The sequence below is a fragment of the Cnephaeus nilssonii genome (assembly GCF_951640355.1).
Source record: "Cnephaeus nilssonii genome assembly, chromosome: 9".
Taxonomy (NCBI): domain Eukaryota; kingdom Metazoa; phylum Chordata; class Mammalia; order Chiroptera; family Vespertilionidae; genus Cnephaeus; species Cnephaeus nilssonii.
The window spans coordinates 85,575,089-85,587,872 of record NC_137080.1 but is presented as its reverse complement, the minus strand read 5'-3'; the positions used below and the strand labels follow the sequence as shown (position 1 = coordinate 85,587,872).

Sequence of the window (12,784 nt, the reverse complement as noted above, 5' to 3'; positions counted from 1 at the left end):
AAGCGCATCCCATTTTTCCTGACGTCTCAGACACCAGGTATTTGACATTTTTCTGTGCAGCTGCCATGCCTCCTTCCCGCGAATCTGCCTCAATGCTCAGCACCTGGGTGCCCACACTTCCCCCGTCCCGTCCGCGTCCATCCCACACACCAACCCACCCTCGTGTTCAGCACACCGGTGGGCACCTGCTCTCTGCCTGAGTCAGCGCTGCCGTCTCTGAAGGAGCCTGCTGGATGAGACCAGAAACCACAGGCTCGGGGACGCCACAGCCTCGGAGGCGGCCACGGCCACCCAAAAAATGGACCCATTTTCCTGACCAGCGCTGACCATTCATCCCACTCTCCAATGCTGCATCCAGACACCGGCTGCCTCAACCCCAGGAGTGAGCTGTGCTAGACAGAAATGGGTCAAAGAGAGACCGACTGAACAGACAGACGGCAAAAGACCAACAGCCTGACAGGAACGGAAAGGAAAGCAAAGACACATGGATCTTAAACTTGTGGAAAAAATACTGAACCGCACTCGTAAGAGAAATGCATATGAAAACTAACTGAGATACCAACTTTCCTCTATCAGATTGGCAAAGATCAAGAAGGGTGATAACTCCGTGTTGGCGAAGCTGTCTCATTCATGGAGGGTGCTGGTGTCAATTGCCACAACCTCCTTAGAGGATACTTGCGATGCCTACCACAATCACAGCTCTCCATTTGACTTTACCAGCAATTCCACTCCTAAGAATTTAATCTGCACACATGCTCCCACATGTGCAAAACGGTGTGTATACACTGACACTCGCGGCCGTGTGATCTGTGATGAGAAACCTGGAAACAGCCTCCATAGCCCGTCAGGGCATGGCTTTAATAAATCATGGTTCGTAACACGAAATGCTACGCAGCTGTGGGAAACGGCGAGGGCATTCTCTATGCCAGGGTGTCGAATCCTTTCCCACGTGCACTGCTAGGTAGTACAGGCAAGGCACTGAACCATGTGGCATGGTAGCAGGTGCTGAAAATACCGTGTCCATGCACGCATTGAGATGCACAGGGTACCTGCGAAAAAGATAACCAAGAAGCCAGTATCTGGTTACCCTTAGAGAGGAGACCTGGGAGACCGAGGGCAGAAAGGAGGTGGAGAATTACTACACACACTTTAGACTCTTCGTTAACTTCCAACTTTTATACCATGTGCTCGCGTGAACTATCCAATCAACCCATCAATAGGAAAAGATCGTAAGTAACTGATCTAGCGCTACCCTCATTACGCACGTGTGCATGAAGCAGAAATCACAGGTCACTTGCGATGATAAATTCTCCGCTCCAATAAGTACCCACGCTTGTCAGTTCAAGTACTCCAGGTGTGTGTTTTTTTTAATTCAAAAGTAGGATGACCCCACACCCAGAACACACCAGAGGCTCACCACGCTCCCCTCCTCCATTCGCCTGGGACATCATCCATCCTCAAAGCTACCTTCCTCATCTGAAACATGTGCCTTCGCGGACCCTGGGACCACTGCCCGCCTCAAGTTCCAAATGCAGGCGAGTGGGATCCCTTAAAGGTGCACGGCAGGATCAACTGTCAGGGACCCGGGGCACCCACGCTTCTAACGGAGCCTCAAAGCACTACCAGCGGGGACTGTGCGCTCCTGTGGGGAGTGGCTGCCGCCCCAGCAGCACCGGGAACCCCTGCGGCCCTGCCCGCGGCAGTGTTTTAATGGCATGTAACTCAAAGGTGCCTCCGCCATCACTTTCAAACCTGCCCCGCTCCCACTGCCACTTCATCATAAAATAACCCTCATATATATTTTAAGCCGTAAATCAGCATTTGTCAAGTTCTAAATTGGGCTACAGCAATATTTATTCATCAAAGGATAAGTCTTCCCTGCAGAGTCATAAAACTGCCTAATAATTTAATATGCTATCACTCTTACCTGCAACTTGTCAAAAAATGGCCTGAAAGAGGCCTGTGTTGTACAGTTGGCTAGCGATAACTCTACCGTGTGTTAACTAGTTCACATTTTTAATTCTCCGTGTGTGGGAGGGGCAGGGGAGATGGCACAGGGGGCACGCCCTGTGCAGGACCCACCCTGGCTGAGGGCAGAGAAAAGCAGATTCCCCAAAGAGGACCGATGACACGTCCAATCAGCCTTAAGATGGTTGGTTTAGACAGAAAAGCCAGAAAAATTAAAATGATAGCACTGTGTATGCGGCAGGGGCAAAATACACTAAGTTAGAGAATTCACGTTGGGGACAGCTCCATGGAGCAACAAGATGGAAAAATGTTAAAAGGAAAGGGTGAAATATGACTCTAGGCTGCACAATTATTACAGCTGGGCCAAGATGCCAATTCCAGGGACCCCTGCGGAGCTTTGGAGCGGGCAATTCCGCGTTGTGGGGGCTGTCCTGTGCGTTGTGAGATGTTTAGCAACATCCTAGGCCGCTACCCATTAGTTGCCAGTAACACGGCCCCAAATAGTTGTGTCAACCAAAACTGTCTCCAGACATTGCCAAATATCCCCCGGGAGCAAATCACCCCCAGTTGGGAATCACTGTCCTGAATGAATTTAGTCTAACTTGACAAAGGTGGGCGGATGGGGCTAAATCCACTCCACTCCAGCCAATGGAATGTTCCTTCATGGTGTTTTTTCTCTGCAGTTTCAAACTACCCATCTACGGAGATGCAGCCATTAGAACATCCATGCTTCGCTCACACACGGTTAACCTTCTCTCACAGCCAAGTTAAACCTGCCTGCGGGCCAGGCGTACCCAGCCAGGCTGCGCCTCCCTCCCCACTTCCCCTGCTCTGCAGCCCCCTCCCACATATCCCCGCCCACCAGTCTGCAGCTTTTACTTCTAACTTGCCCTCGATTTCCTTTGTGTGTCCCCACAACCTTGTGGTTTACTCTGGCACAAGAACGTGCTTCGGGCTGGCATTCACTGGTAGTTAATGACAAGGTGGGTTTCTAAGCCACAAGCACCATTAACTAAAACTGCTCGAGGGCGAGCGGGGGAGGCGATCACTCCCCAGTGCTGAACACAGAACTCCTCACAGAACTTAAATAATCAAACAAAGATAGAAGAACCACTTTTTAGAGGGAGGGTGGGGGGGGAGCCAAATTCATATATTCACGCTCCAGGCCACATTTCCCACAAGAATTTTACCATCAACACACCAAGATGCTACACTGAACCTTGCAACCTCCGGCCCAGGGAGCTGTCTAGCTCTCAAGGCACTAAAACCAGCTGGGAGACAAGGGAACCTGGGCTGAACTCAGATACGTGTGGTTGAAAGATTCGGCTTTGATTTCACTGTGGATTTTTTTTTTTAAAGGTAACTTTATCAAGGAAGAGTTGGAACAGGATGGGAAACATGAAAATGAAACTGGACCAAAGGTTTAGGAGGATTTTTCATCTGTACAGACTCATCTATCAGTTAGAGCAGTGGTTCTCAACCTTCCTAATGCCGCGACCCTTTAATACAGTTCCTCATGTTGTGGTGACCCCCAACCATAAAATTATTTTCGTTGCTACTTCATAACTGTAATTTTGCTACTGTTAATGAATCGTAATGTAAATATCTGTGTTTTCCGATGGTCTTAGGCTCTACAGCAGCGGTTCTCAACCTGTGGGTCGCTAGCAGGGTCGCCTAAGACCATCGGAAAACACAGAAATTACAGTTATGAAGTAGCAACGAAAATAATGTTATGGTTGGGGGTCACCACAACATGAAGAGCTGTATTAATTGGTCGCGGCATTAGAAAGGTTGAGAACCACTGAGTTAGAAGGTCCCCAGCCCGAAAGAGCGGAAGAATGGGAGCGAGAAGAGCCGGACCCACCGACATGGCCTTGGACTCGGGGCCGGGTGGCCTCACATCAGGGCTGCACTGTGGCCACTGACCACAGTCAGTGGGACAGGTCTCACTCCCGTAAACCACCCTCTGCATGTTTGATTCATAAAAAAAAACTGAAAAGTACGCTGCCGTGAGATTTGCTTTAAGCTCTATCTTTCTTCCCAAAGTTCCACCCACTTGAAAAATGCCACTATCATCATCGACTCTAGACAGCTTGGTGGAATCGCCAGAGTAAGAAACGCCTAAGGCTTGGGCTCCTCTGAAGGTGGCACTCCACCAGAAAGTTGTCTAGATCTCCCAACATGACCCCCGAAGCCAGATTTCCACTGGAGGCCGCCCTGCTCAGCTTTATTTAAAGCCGTTTAAGTCCCAGGCCCCATCTGTTCCATTCACTGTGTACAAGTTTGCAAAATCAGCTGACCATCCCTCTTGCTATGTCTCTGGTCCAACAAAATGAAAGAAACAAAACCGAAATGAGGCCACAAGAAGGTAGGTAGGAAGGTGCCCAAGTCTCACACGTGGAAAGAGTGTCCCATGACCCTTCCGCCAAGACTTAAACTCAAACACTCAGAGCAGGCCTTACATATGACCTGATCATGGCAAAGCCAAAATGCCTTCAACATGAACTAGAACCGTGGAGAGAGGGGAGGGGAGGGGAGAGGAGGGGAACCTAACTTTCCTTTGAAATAGCCTGTGCCGGGTGCACTGCCAATGGAATGCAGTTGGCACAAATCTGCAAGGTTGTGGCGGGTGGTGAGGTGCGCCTGTGTCTGGGTGGCAAGGCTGCCTACCCAACAGCAAAGCTAATGGAGTCAGGCTCTGGGCGTCCCCTGGACCAGCGAGCTTCCCCGAGAGAGACAGTCTACTGCCAGGCCACAGACCACACTCCAAACCCAGTCATTTCAGAAACAATGCCAGTGAACACAGAAGGTGACACAGGAGACTCAAGTGGTGGCACAAACCACCAAGAGCCACGATACCTGGGCCATCATTTCGGGTCACTGAGTGTATTGTTCCAGGCCTCCGCTGCCCCTCCGTACGATGGAGTTCCCCCGGCATTAAATAAGATCATACCTTGTGACCTAGCACCAGGCCTTGGGACCCAAAGAATGTACCCAGCAAGTACTGGCTTACCATTCCTGCTTTCATTATTTCATTATTAGGATTACCCGCCATCACTGGTTGAGTGCCTATAGGTCCCTCCCTTCCAACTTCATAAGCTTGGGAGGAGGGCGGATTGTGGAAATGCAGGTGAAGCTTCTGCAAACACACAGCTCTTATCACCAGCACAACCCCCTCAAAGCCCCAGCCTAGCTAACTCAACCTGAGCTCACGGGACTCCAACATCCAAAGAGGGACTGACCATCAGTAGCTTCAATCCTCAGGGCCACATTTGCTCTTCAAATGAAGAGTTACTTATTCAAACTAACAATCCCTCTCTCCATCTGGCCAGCCAGTGACCGCCCCCCACCACCACCACACACACACCATGTGAAGTGTGTCCCCGAAAGTGTGAAGTGTGCCGTCCCTATGGGAGGCATCTTAGGGAGCGACAGTTCTCGCACCCAAGTCAACACACGTGGGCCCTCACCACACCAGAAGCTAATTACTGAATCTGCCCTCTCTCCTCTTTTAAGTCATTTAAGGAAATGAGAAACGAAGGTAGAGGCAGAAAAAGAAAGAGTGTGGGGGCAGAATTCCACTTTCCCCACCGTCTTCAATTCAGCACAAGAGCTAAATCAGTCCTACGAAGCGAGGGCTAAAAGAGGAGCAATTTAAATAACTTTCCCAGCCCTCAGTAGCGTGGAGCGGGCCTCACGCGCCCAGAACACTACGGGATTTGCATACCTTCGCCAAGCCCAGGGGGAATGTGGTTGCATCTTCCCTAAACACGCGTTACACCCACCGCACGCGCTCTCCACCGGCCTCTTCAGGGCCTGAACCTTTGAAAACAAACAAGAACTTGCACCTCACCAATGTAAGAGGACTATATGATTTTAAAAAGAAAGAAAAAGGTCAACAGCGTTCTGAGTACACCTCGCAAGCTTTGTTCTGCTCACGTCCCCACTTCCTGTTGCTTCCTCACCTCATCACTTTTCAGTTTTGAAGCCTGTGTGTTCGCTCCGGTGCCACTGTAAGGTTTCAGTGGGGGGCCCTCGGGGGACCAGGAGGAGGGCTATCCTGTTCTGAGACACGACCATCAGGAAAGTACGCCCAAAATTTCACCCCCTCCCGTTGACAGTGGGTGTGATAGGAAAACACTTGTGGGCGAGCTGTACTTTGTGGGGAGCGTCCTGTGTGGGCAACGGCCACCTAACCACTAGCGAATACCAGGTGGCTTAGAACTGGGAACCACGCCGGAAAATACTCGGCACCCACAGACCGAGGAATTCCCTGAAGGAGACACATTCCAGCCCTGAAGGCCTTCCCTGAACGCTGCACTCCAGGGAGCAATGGCCACTTGGAAAAGAACCTAAAAGACTCAAATGCTTTGTGGGTGGGACCTGGTCTAATCTCCAGCTTAGAATAAAGGGCAGAGCGAACCGGGACAGCGAAAGCCATTTGACCAGCCCCCTCCTGTGACAGAGGAGGAAGCCCAGAACATGACCTGCATCAGAGCCCATTTATTAACGTCAGAGCAGAGCCCAGCTCTAACCTCCCAGGCAGGGGTTTTCAGAGTCTAATCAAATGAACACAGAGCAGATGCGCCATCCATGTCTCCACCACGCTGGACACTGGCTGGGCCACATGCGAGGGGGCGAGGAGAGTGACCTCCAAATACTTTTTGTCTGTCCCACCTTCTAGAAGTACGTTTTGGGGGGGTACAGTAGCCTGTCCTCATAATCCACTCTGGCCCCTGCATTCCTTGAGAGTTAGGGGTTGCCCTAAACTGGCTTACTGCACCCATCTGCCATTATTCCCCAGCTGGGGATAAAAAATAAAATCTGGGAGACAGTGGTGTTGCACAAGGCACAGGACTGGGAATGGAAAAGTGGGCCCCACCCTCGGTGAAATCAAGGGTGACCTCGGGGAGTCTTCCTGCTCTCTGCACCTTCCGATGTCCCTGTGTATCACGAGAGCACTGACCTCCAATTGCCGCTAGCCCTGGGGTCTCTGATTCTAAATCTGCATAACCTCTCAACCCCCTGACCACCACAGAGCTCATTCTCCCACCTGCACTGCTCAGCCCTCCTGCCCGGTCCACCTGCCCAGCACATCTGGGAACCCCCAGCATGTACGTTAGTAGGGTCCTGTGAGCATCTGTCCCTGATTTGAGCTCACCGGGAGCTCTCACTGGGCCTTCCAGTATCATCCCCATGGATAAGGCTTGGCTCCCAATCACCCAGCCAATAAAAATGTAATGAGAAGCTACTGTGTGCAGGGTGCTCATCTAGCTACAGGGTGGGCTGCGTTTCAAGGGTGGTGAGATAGACATCAAGGGTTAGAATCTACACAGCAAAACTCCAGCCCTGCCCCATGAGTCTCTATCTCCTTCCCTGGCTGATTTTCTTTGTAGACCTTGGCAAAACCTGGCATGGTACTATATGTTTATATGTTTATTTATCATCTGTTTTGCTCACTGGAAGAAATAAATGCTCCATGAGGACAGGGGCTGGTTTTGTTCATCCTGGCAGCCAGAGCAGCACTCGGCACATGGCAGGAGTTAGATGTCAAATGAATGAATGAAATGCATGCATGCATGAATGAATATATGTATGCATGAGTGAATGCATGAATGAGCAGTCAGTCCTGGACCTTCCTCAATCATCACCAAGTTACTTACCATCTCTGAGTTTCATGTTTTCCTCATTTCTAAAACAAGGATAATATTAATGTAGTCTTTATGTGACTGGAGTGAGGATTAAACAAGAAAATGATTGTAAAAGCATTTAGAATGCACCTGGCACATAGCAAACAATCAATAAATGTTAGCTATTACTTGTTAACCATTATTATTACAGTCACTGATGGAAACGCAGAGAAATAAAGACTCTTTATTATACCCCGGGTAGTTTTTAGGCTAAATAACCAAGATTCTGTGTATGTCAGACCCATCCATAAAGGATCATTAAGAGAGGACTGGGCCATGAGCCCGCATAGATACTGTGGATCCCTCAGAGCTTAAGTCTTAGTGGAAAATGTTTTCATATAGTTTAAAGCCATGCGCTCATTTGTGTAAATGCTGCTTTATGGGTCCCTATCATAGCCATCATCCAAGCAATTTAATGTCTTAAAATATCCAATTCCTGCCCTCAAGAGCTTGTGAGTCCAGCTGGGGAAAATGAGACATTAATACAGGCATACCTCCATTTTATTGTGTGTTGCTTTATTGCACCTCACAGATTATGTACTTTTTTTTTTTTTTTTTTTTTTTTTACAAACTGAAGGCAAGACCCTCCACCAGCAAAAAGACTATGACTCACTTTATTGCGGTATTCACTTTATTGCAGTGGTCTGGAACCGAACCCACAATATCTCCGAGGTATGCCTGTATATATATGAAAGGAGAACTATAAACTCAAATTCAAAACAACATATGTCAACTGCCAAATAAGTGCGATGGAGACTAGGACTGCCAAGTGCTGGTAAATGCTTAACAACAAGCTCTCTCTCCAAAAAAAGTCTTGATTTTAGTGCATGTCACTTTTCATGGTGTAAATACTCTCACTGGAGCCAAATTCAAGCGACCAATGTGAGGGCCAGTGGACAAGGAGTCGGGAAGAGAGATGCACAATCGACTCTCATGAGCCGGTGTGAGCCAGCTGCAGCCCACCACTGGGTCCTGTTCCTCAAGGTCAAGGCCATGGGCCCAGTGGTCAATACTAACGACTAACATCTTTATGGTACTTCAGGTTACAAAGCACACCGGAGGCCATGGTTGTGTTTCACCCTCACCATCTGGTCAGAAAGGTATTGCCCTCATTTTCCATATAAGAAAACAGTGTCCAAAAGCACGAAACGTTTTCAGGGTCATTCTGCTAGTGAATGACACTGACAGGGCTGGAACCAGGATCTTCTGGGGCAGCTGTGAGTTCTCACTACACCACCGTCCCCGATAACTAGGACTTCCTGGAGGACCAGGGGTTGAAGGGTGGAGAACCGGCGGACATGCAGGAGAGGGACAGGGCTCACCCAGGTGGGAATCACTAACAGCCCGAAGAGCTAGGGAGCGGGCGAGGCGCGAACCAACTCGAAACTAACGAAACCACTTGGTTCAGCAAGCTTCACCAGAGAAAGCTTTCCGAGAACAGCGATCCAGGTATTCGAATCTGCCTTCCCCCGTTCGCTGCCGCACGGGGTGAAGGAGCAGAAGCCATGGCAGGCCGTGCGAATGACGACCCACAGGGGGCTGGCTCAGTAAGGGAACATCCGCATCACAGAATGCTGTGCCACCACCCAAGTCATTCCGCTGACAACCGGGACATTCTAGCAGAATGCTGCTCTGAAAGCACATTACATAATGCTACGTGCAGTCTGACTCCAGTTTTGTAAAACTTAACAAGCAGGCAAACACACCCTATGTATATATGCATTACAAAAAACAAACAAAAAAAAAGACTGGAGACATAGATTTCAAAATCCTTCAAATTCCAGAAGGGTGGGATTAGGGATGGTTTTTATTTTCTTCTCTATGATTTTCTGCATGCTCCAACTTTTCTCTAACATGTTGCTTTTATAACCAGAGAAACGATGAATGGATCACATTTTATTCTCAAAGGCTGAGAAACTAACCTGCAAAGAATCCGTGATGTAAGCCCCGAGGAAGACATTCTTTTGGGGCAATGGCCCAGGTGCTCAGGGTTCTGATACATTCCTCAGACCCCTCAATGAATCAGGCCGGGTCCCCCACAAACTTCATCTTGCCCACACACACACGCACGCGCGCACACACACACACACACACACACACACACACACACCAGCACAAGTCTCCACACCGTCCCTTTGCCCCCTCTTCTCAACCATCCCTCATCCATGTCCAGTTTGGTGGGAGGCAAGGCATGGAAGGCACAGAGGAGGATGGACAAGCAGTAATAATTCGCGAGTGCCCTCCATGTCCCACACAGCATGCCAGGAGCTTCTCCCATGTGGATTCAGATAGACAGCAATTCTAAAGCATAGGTCTTCCTACCCACATTCTACAGAGGGGAGAATGAAGTTCAGAACTGATATCCAGGGTCATACAGTCCACGACGGCCGAGGATTGGGAATGAAACCCAAGTCTAACCAGAACTGGTCTATAGATCTTTAAGCGGCTTGCCCAACAACTGTACTTAACCATCGGGAAACGCAGAGTATCCCAGCTCAACCTGCTTTCGTGTATACTCAGGCTGGAAGTGGAATGCACCACCAGTCCTGACTTGAGACTCTATAGACATTTAACAATTTTAAAAAGAAAGAAAAGGAAAAGTAGGGGGGGGGGGGGACCCCCTCCGCCCTGTGCTCATCCCTCATTCAGTGAAGCAAAAATAAAAACCGAGCCTTCCCCCAACACAGAGCTTTAATGAAAGCACCCAGCCAATCTTCTTCACTGCCACCCACCCCAGCCCACTCCGTTTAAATTTAGCCAACCACCAGGCACACGGTACCCAGCTGCTTTATCTGATATGAAGTCGTGAAGTCCTCATCGCTTCCCAGGAGAACAGGCGGGGCAGACAGGGCCGGCATCGCGGGCGGTCTGGGGCTGGACCTCGGAAGACCCCGTAGCAAAGGGCTGGTTCCGTGGCTGCCTCTCTGCCTGGAGTTGTGTGCCCTGTGGCTTCCCCTCTGTGGGTCTCAGCCGCCCCTTTACAAAGTCAGGGGTGGGTTGATGAAAGGGACCTCTCGAAGGCCCGTCTCAGTCACAGCTCTAGTTCCTAAGACCTGCTGTGCAGAGGGCAGCCCGCTGGGCGCAACCTGCACACCCCGACCCACCGCCCACCACCCAGAGAACGAATGAGCAGCCACCCAGGATGGGGGTGACTGGGGCTGAATGAGTTGGAGTTCTTCAGCTCCGGCTTTGGAGGACTCGGTTCTCAGTAAATGTTTGGAGAGGGGGCTGAGCTGCGGGGAAGGCTTTAGTAAGGAGGGCTCTGTGGCCAGTCACCCTCTGGTCCCCTGCACCCCCCGAAACCGGCAGAGATTCTGTTGCTGGGACTCAACTAACTAGGAGTCCCTGATCTCTCCTCCTCACACTTGACTTTTCAATGAGATCGGGCCGGCGAAAGGGGAGCCCCTAGCTGCTGAAACACTCTCTGGTGTTCCGGATGACTCCGAGGCTGGGGGGGGCCACGGGCTAGCTGGATTTTTCTGCCAACGACCTAATGCATGGATTTCTTTTCAAGGTTACTTCCAGAGTCTCATTACATGTGGCTAAGCCCTCAGAGTAGGTCTGTCCCCACTCACTCAAGCAGAAGCAGGGCACCCTGGAAAAAGCGACTGAAATGAATATTCACAACTCAAGAAGTACTGCCCCAACAGAGCATAGCTCCCAGCTCCTACTGGAGGCAGCAGCAACCGCTCTGTCACCGCTGAGACCCATGGACTGAGTGCACTGTTCAACCAAACTGGGACCCCAATCTCTGCAATGAATGGACAGGCAATGCAGATCTCAGTTCCATACACACTCAATTTCCGTCTTCCTCGGGCCTGCCTCCTCCACATCTAGAACCTTCCAGGCAGGTTCTTCCCAGTTCCTCATCTGCTGAGCCACGCCCGAAGGACTCCATCAGAAATCCAGTAGAAGGCCAGAAAGAGAGAGAAATATTCAGAGAAAGAAGAGGCCAACCAATGGCCTGACTGCTCTTTAGTTCTCTGGTGTGTGTGTGACTGGACTGTCCAGCTTCAGGATCTGGGAGGTGAGCCTCCAGGCCTCTCCCCTCACCCGGACCTTCACGGAACCGAGGAAACCGAGCCTGAGCCCCAACCCTCCCACCTCGACCAGTCATCAAAGCCCAGAATGCCTGACCACTGGAAAGCAGTACTTTCAAGGTGAATAAAAGTGAGATCCATATATTACACTACTTCACACAGGGCTAAGTTTACCCAGCCCATCTCCCCAAGAGGAAGAAATGACAGAATAATAAACATTTTTAACTATGGGTAAAAGTGCGGTTGATGCATATGGTAGTAAAAAATCATGAATTCTAGAATCAGATCTGGATTCAAATCTAGGCCCTTTTACTTATAAACTGTGTGACATCAAGCAAGGCACTCAACTCTGTTCAGCTTTCTGGTCTGTGAAAGAGCATTATAGGAGAGAGTCTATATCACTTGGAACTTACTCACTCACCCACAAATTGTGTTCCTCCGAAGGCTGGAATGAAAGAGGAAGAGTGATGTGCCCCCCAAAAACTAGAAGGACCCCAATTCCAAGCAGAGCAAGAGCAACAGGGCAGGCACATGGCCCAGGTCCTATCTCCAACATCCCCACGTGCACCTGGCAGCAGGAGGGGCAGCCCCCACTCACAACCCCACCCCCCCCCCGGGCCACCCTTGCAGACAAGGAACACTGCAGAAATGCTCTAGGCATCTGGTTTTCCAACGTGCTTTTTTAGCAGCCGAATCCCAGACCCCAATATAGAGAATAAAGATAAAAGGCAAGATGTTCTTGGAGAAGCAGATTCTAAGATGAACTGATCCGCAGCCCTGGGAAAGTCTTGCAAACTGAAATTGTACTGTAATGGAGAAAGAAGGGAAGGAGGCAGAGGGCGTCCACAGAGGGGAGTGGGGACAAGAAATGAGCTGTGTAACGGGGTTTGGGACCTGCCGTGGGGTGGCACCTCACTCTTCACGCGTGACAAAACTGACAGTCTCGGGCACCCTCCTCAGACATGCTCGTGACACAAAGCCCTCGCTGAGGGTCAAAAATGACAAGACAGAGGCACCATGGAGGTATGCTCTAGAATAACAGTATTATTTCATTATTGCCAAATATTTGCTAAGAGCCAAACATCC

The 12,784-nt window shown here is 50.1% G+C and overlaps 1 protein-coding gene across 15 annotated transcripts in view; it reads right to left on the bottom strand.

Moving 5' to 3' along the window:
* The window catches only part of TRERF1 (transcriptional regulating factor 1), a 210,231-nt gene that overhangs the window by 141,666 nt on the left and 55,781 nt on the right, over nt 1-12,784 (bottom strand). The window contains exon 1 of one of the 15 annotated variants that reach the window (XM_079780579.1): nt 5,696-6,016. The exons of the other annotated variants lie outside the window; for them this stretch is intronic. The gene's annotated coding sequence lies outside the window, so the exon portion shown is untranslated. Of the gene's footprint in view, nt 1-5,695; nt 6,017-12,784 lie in introns of those variants that run through there. 15 annotated transcript variants of the gene reach the window in all.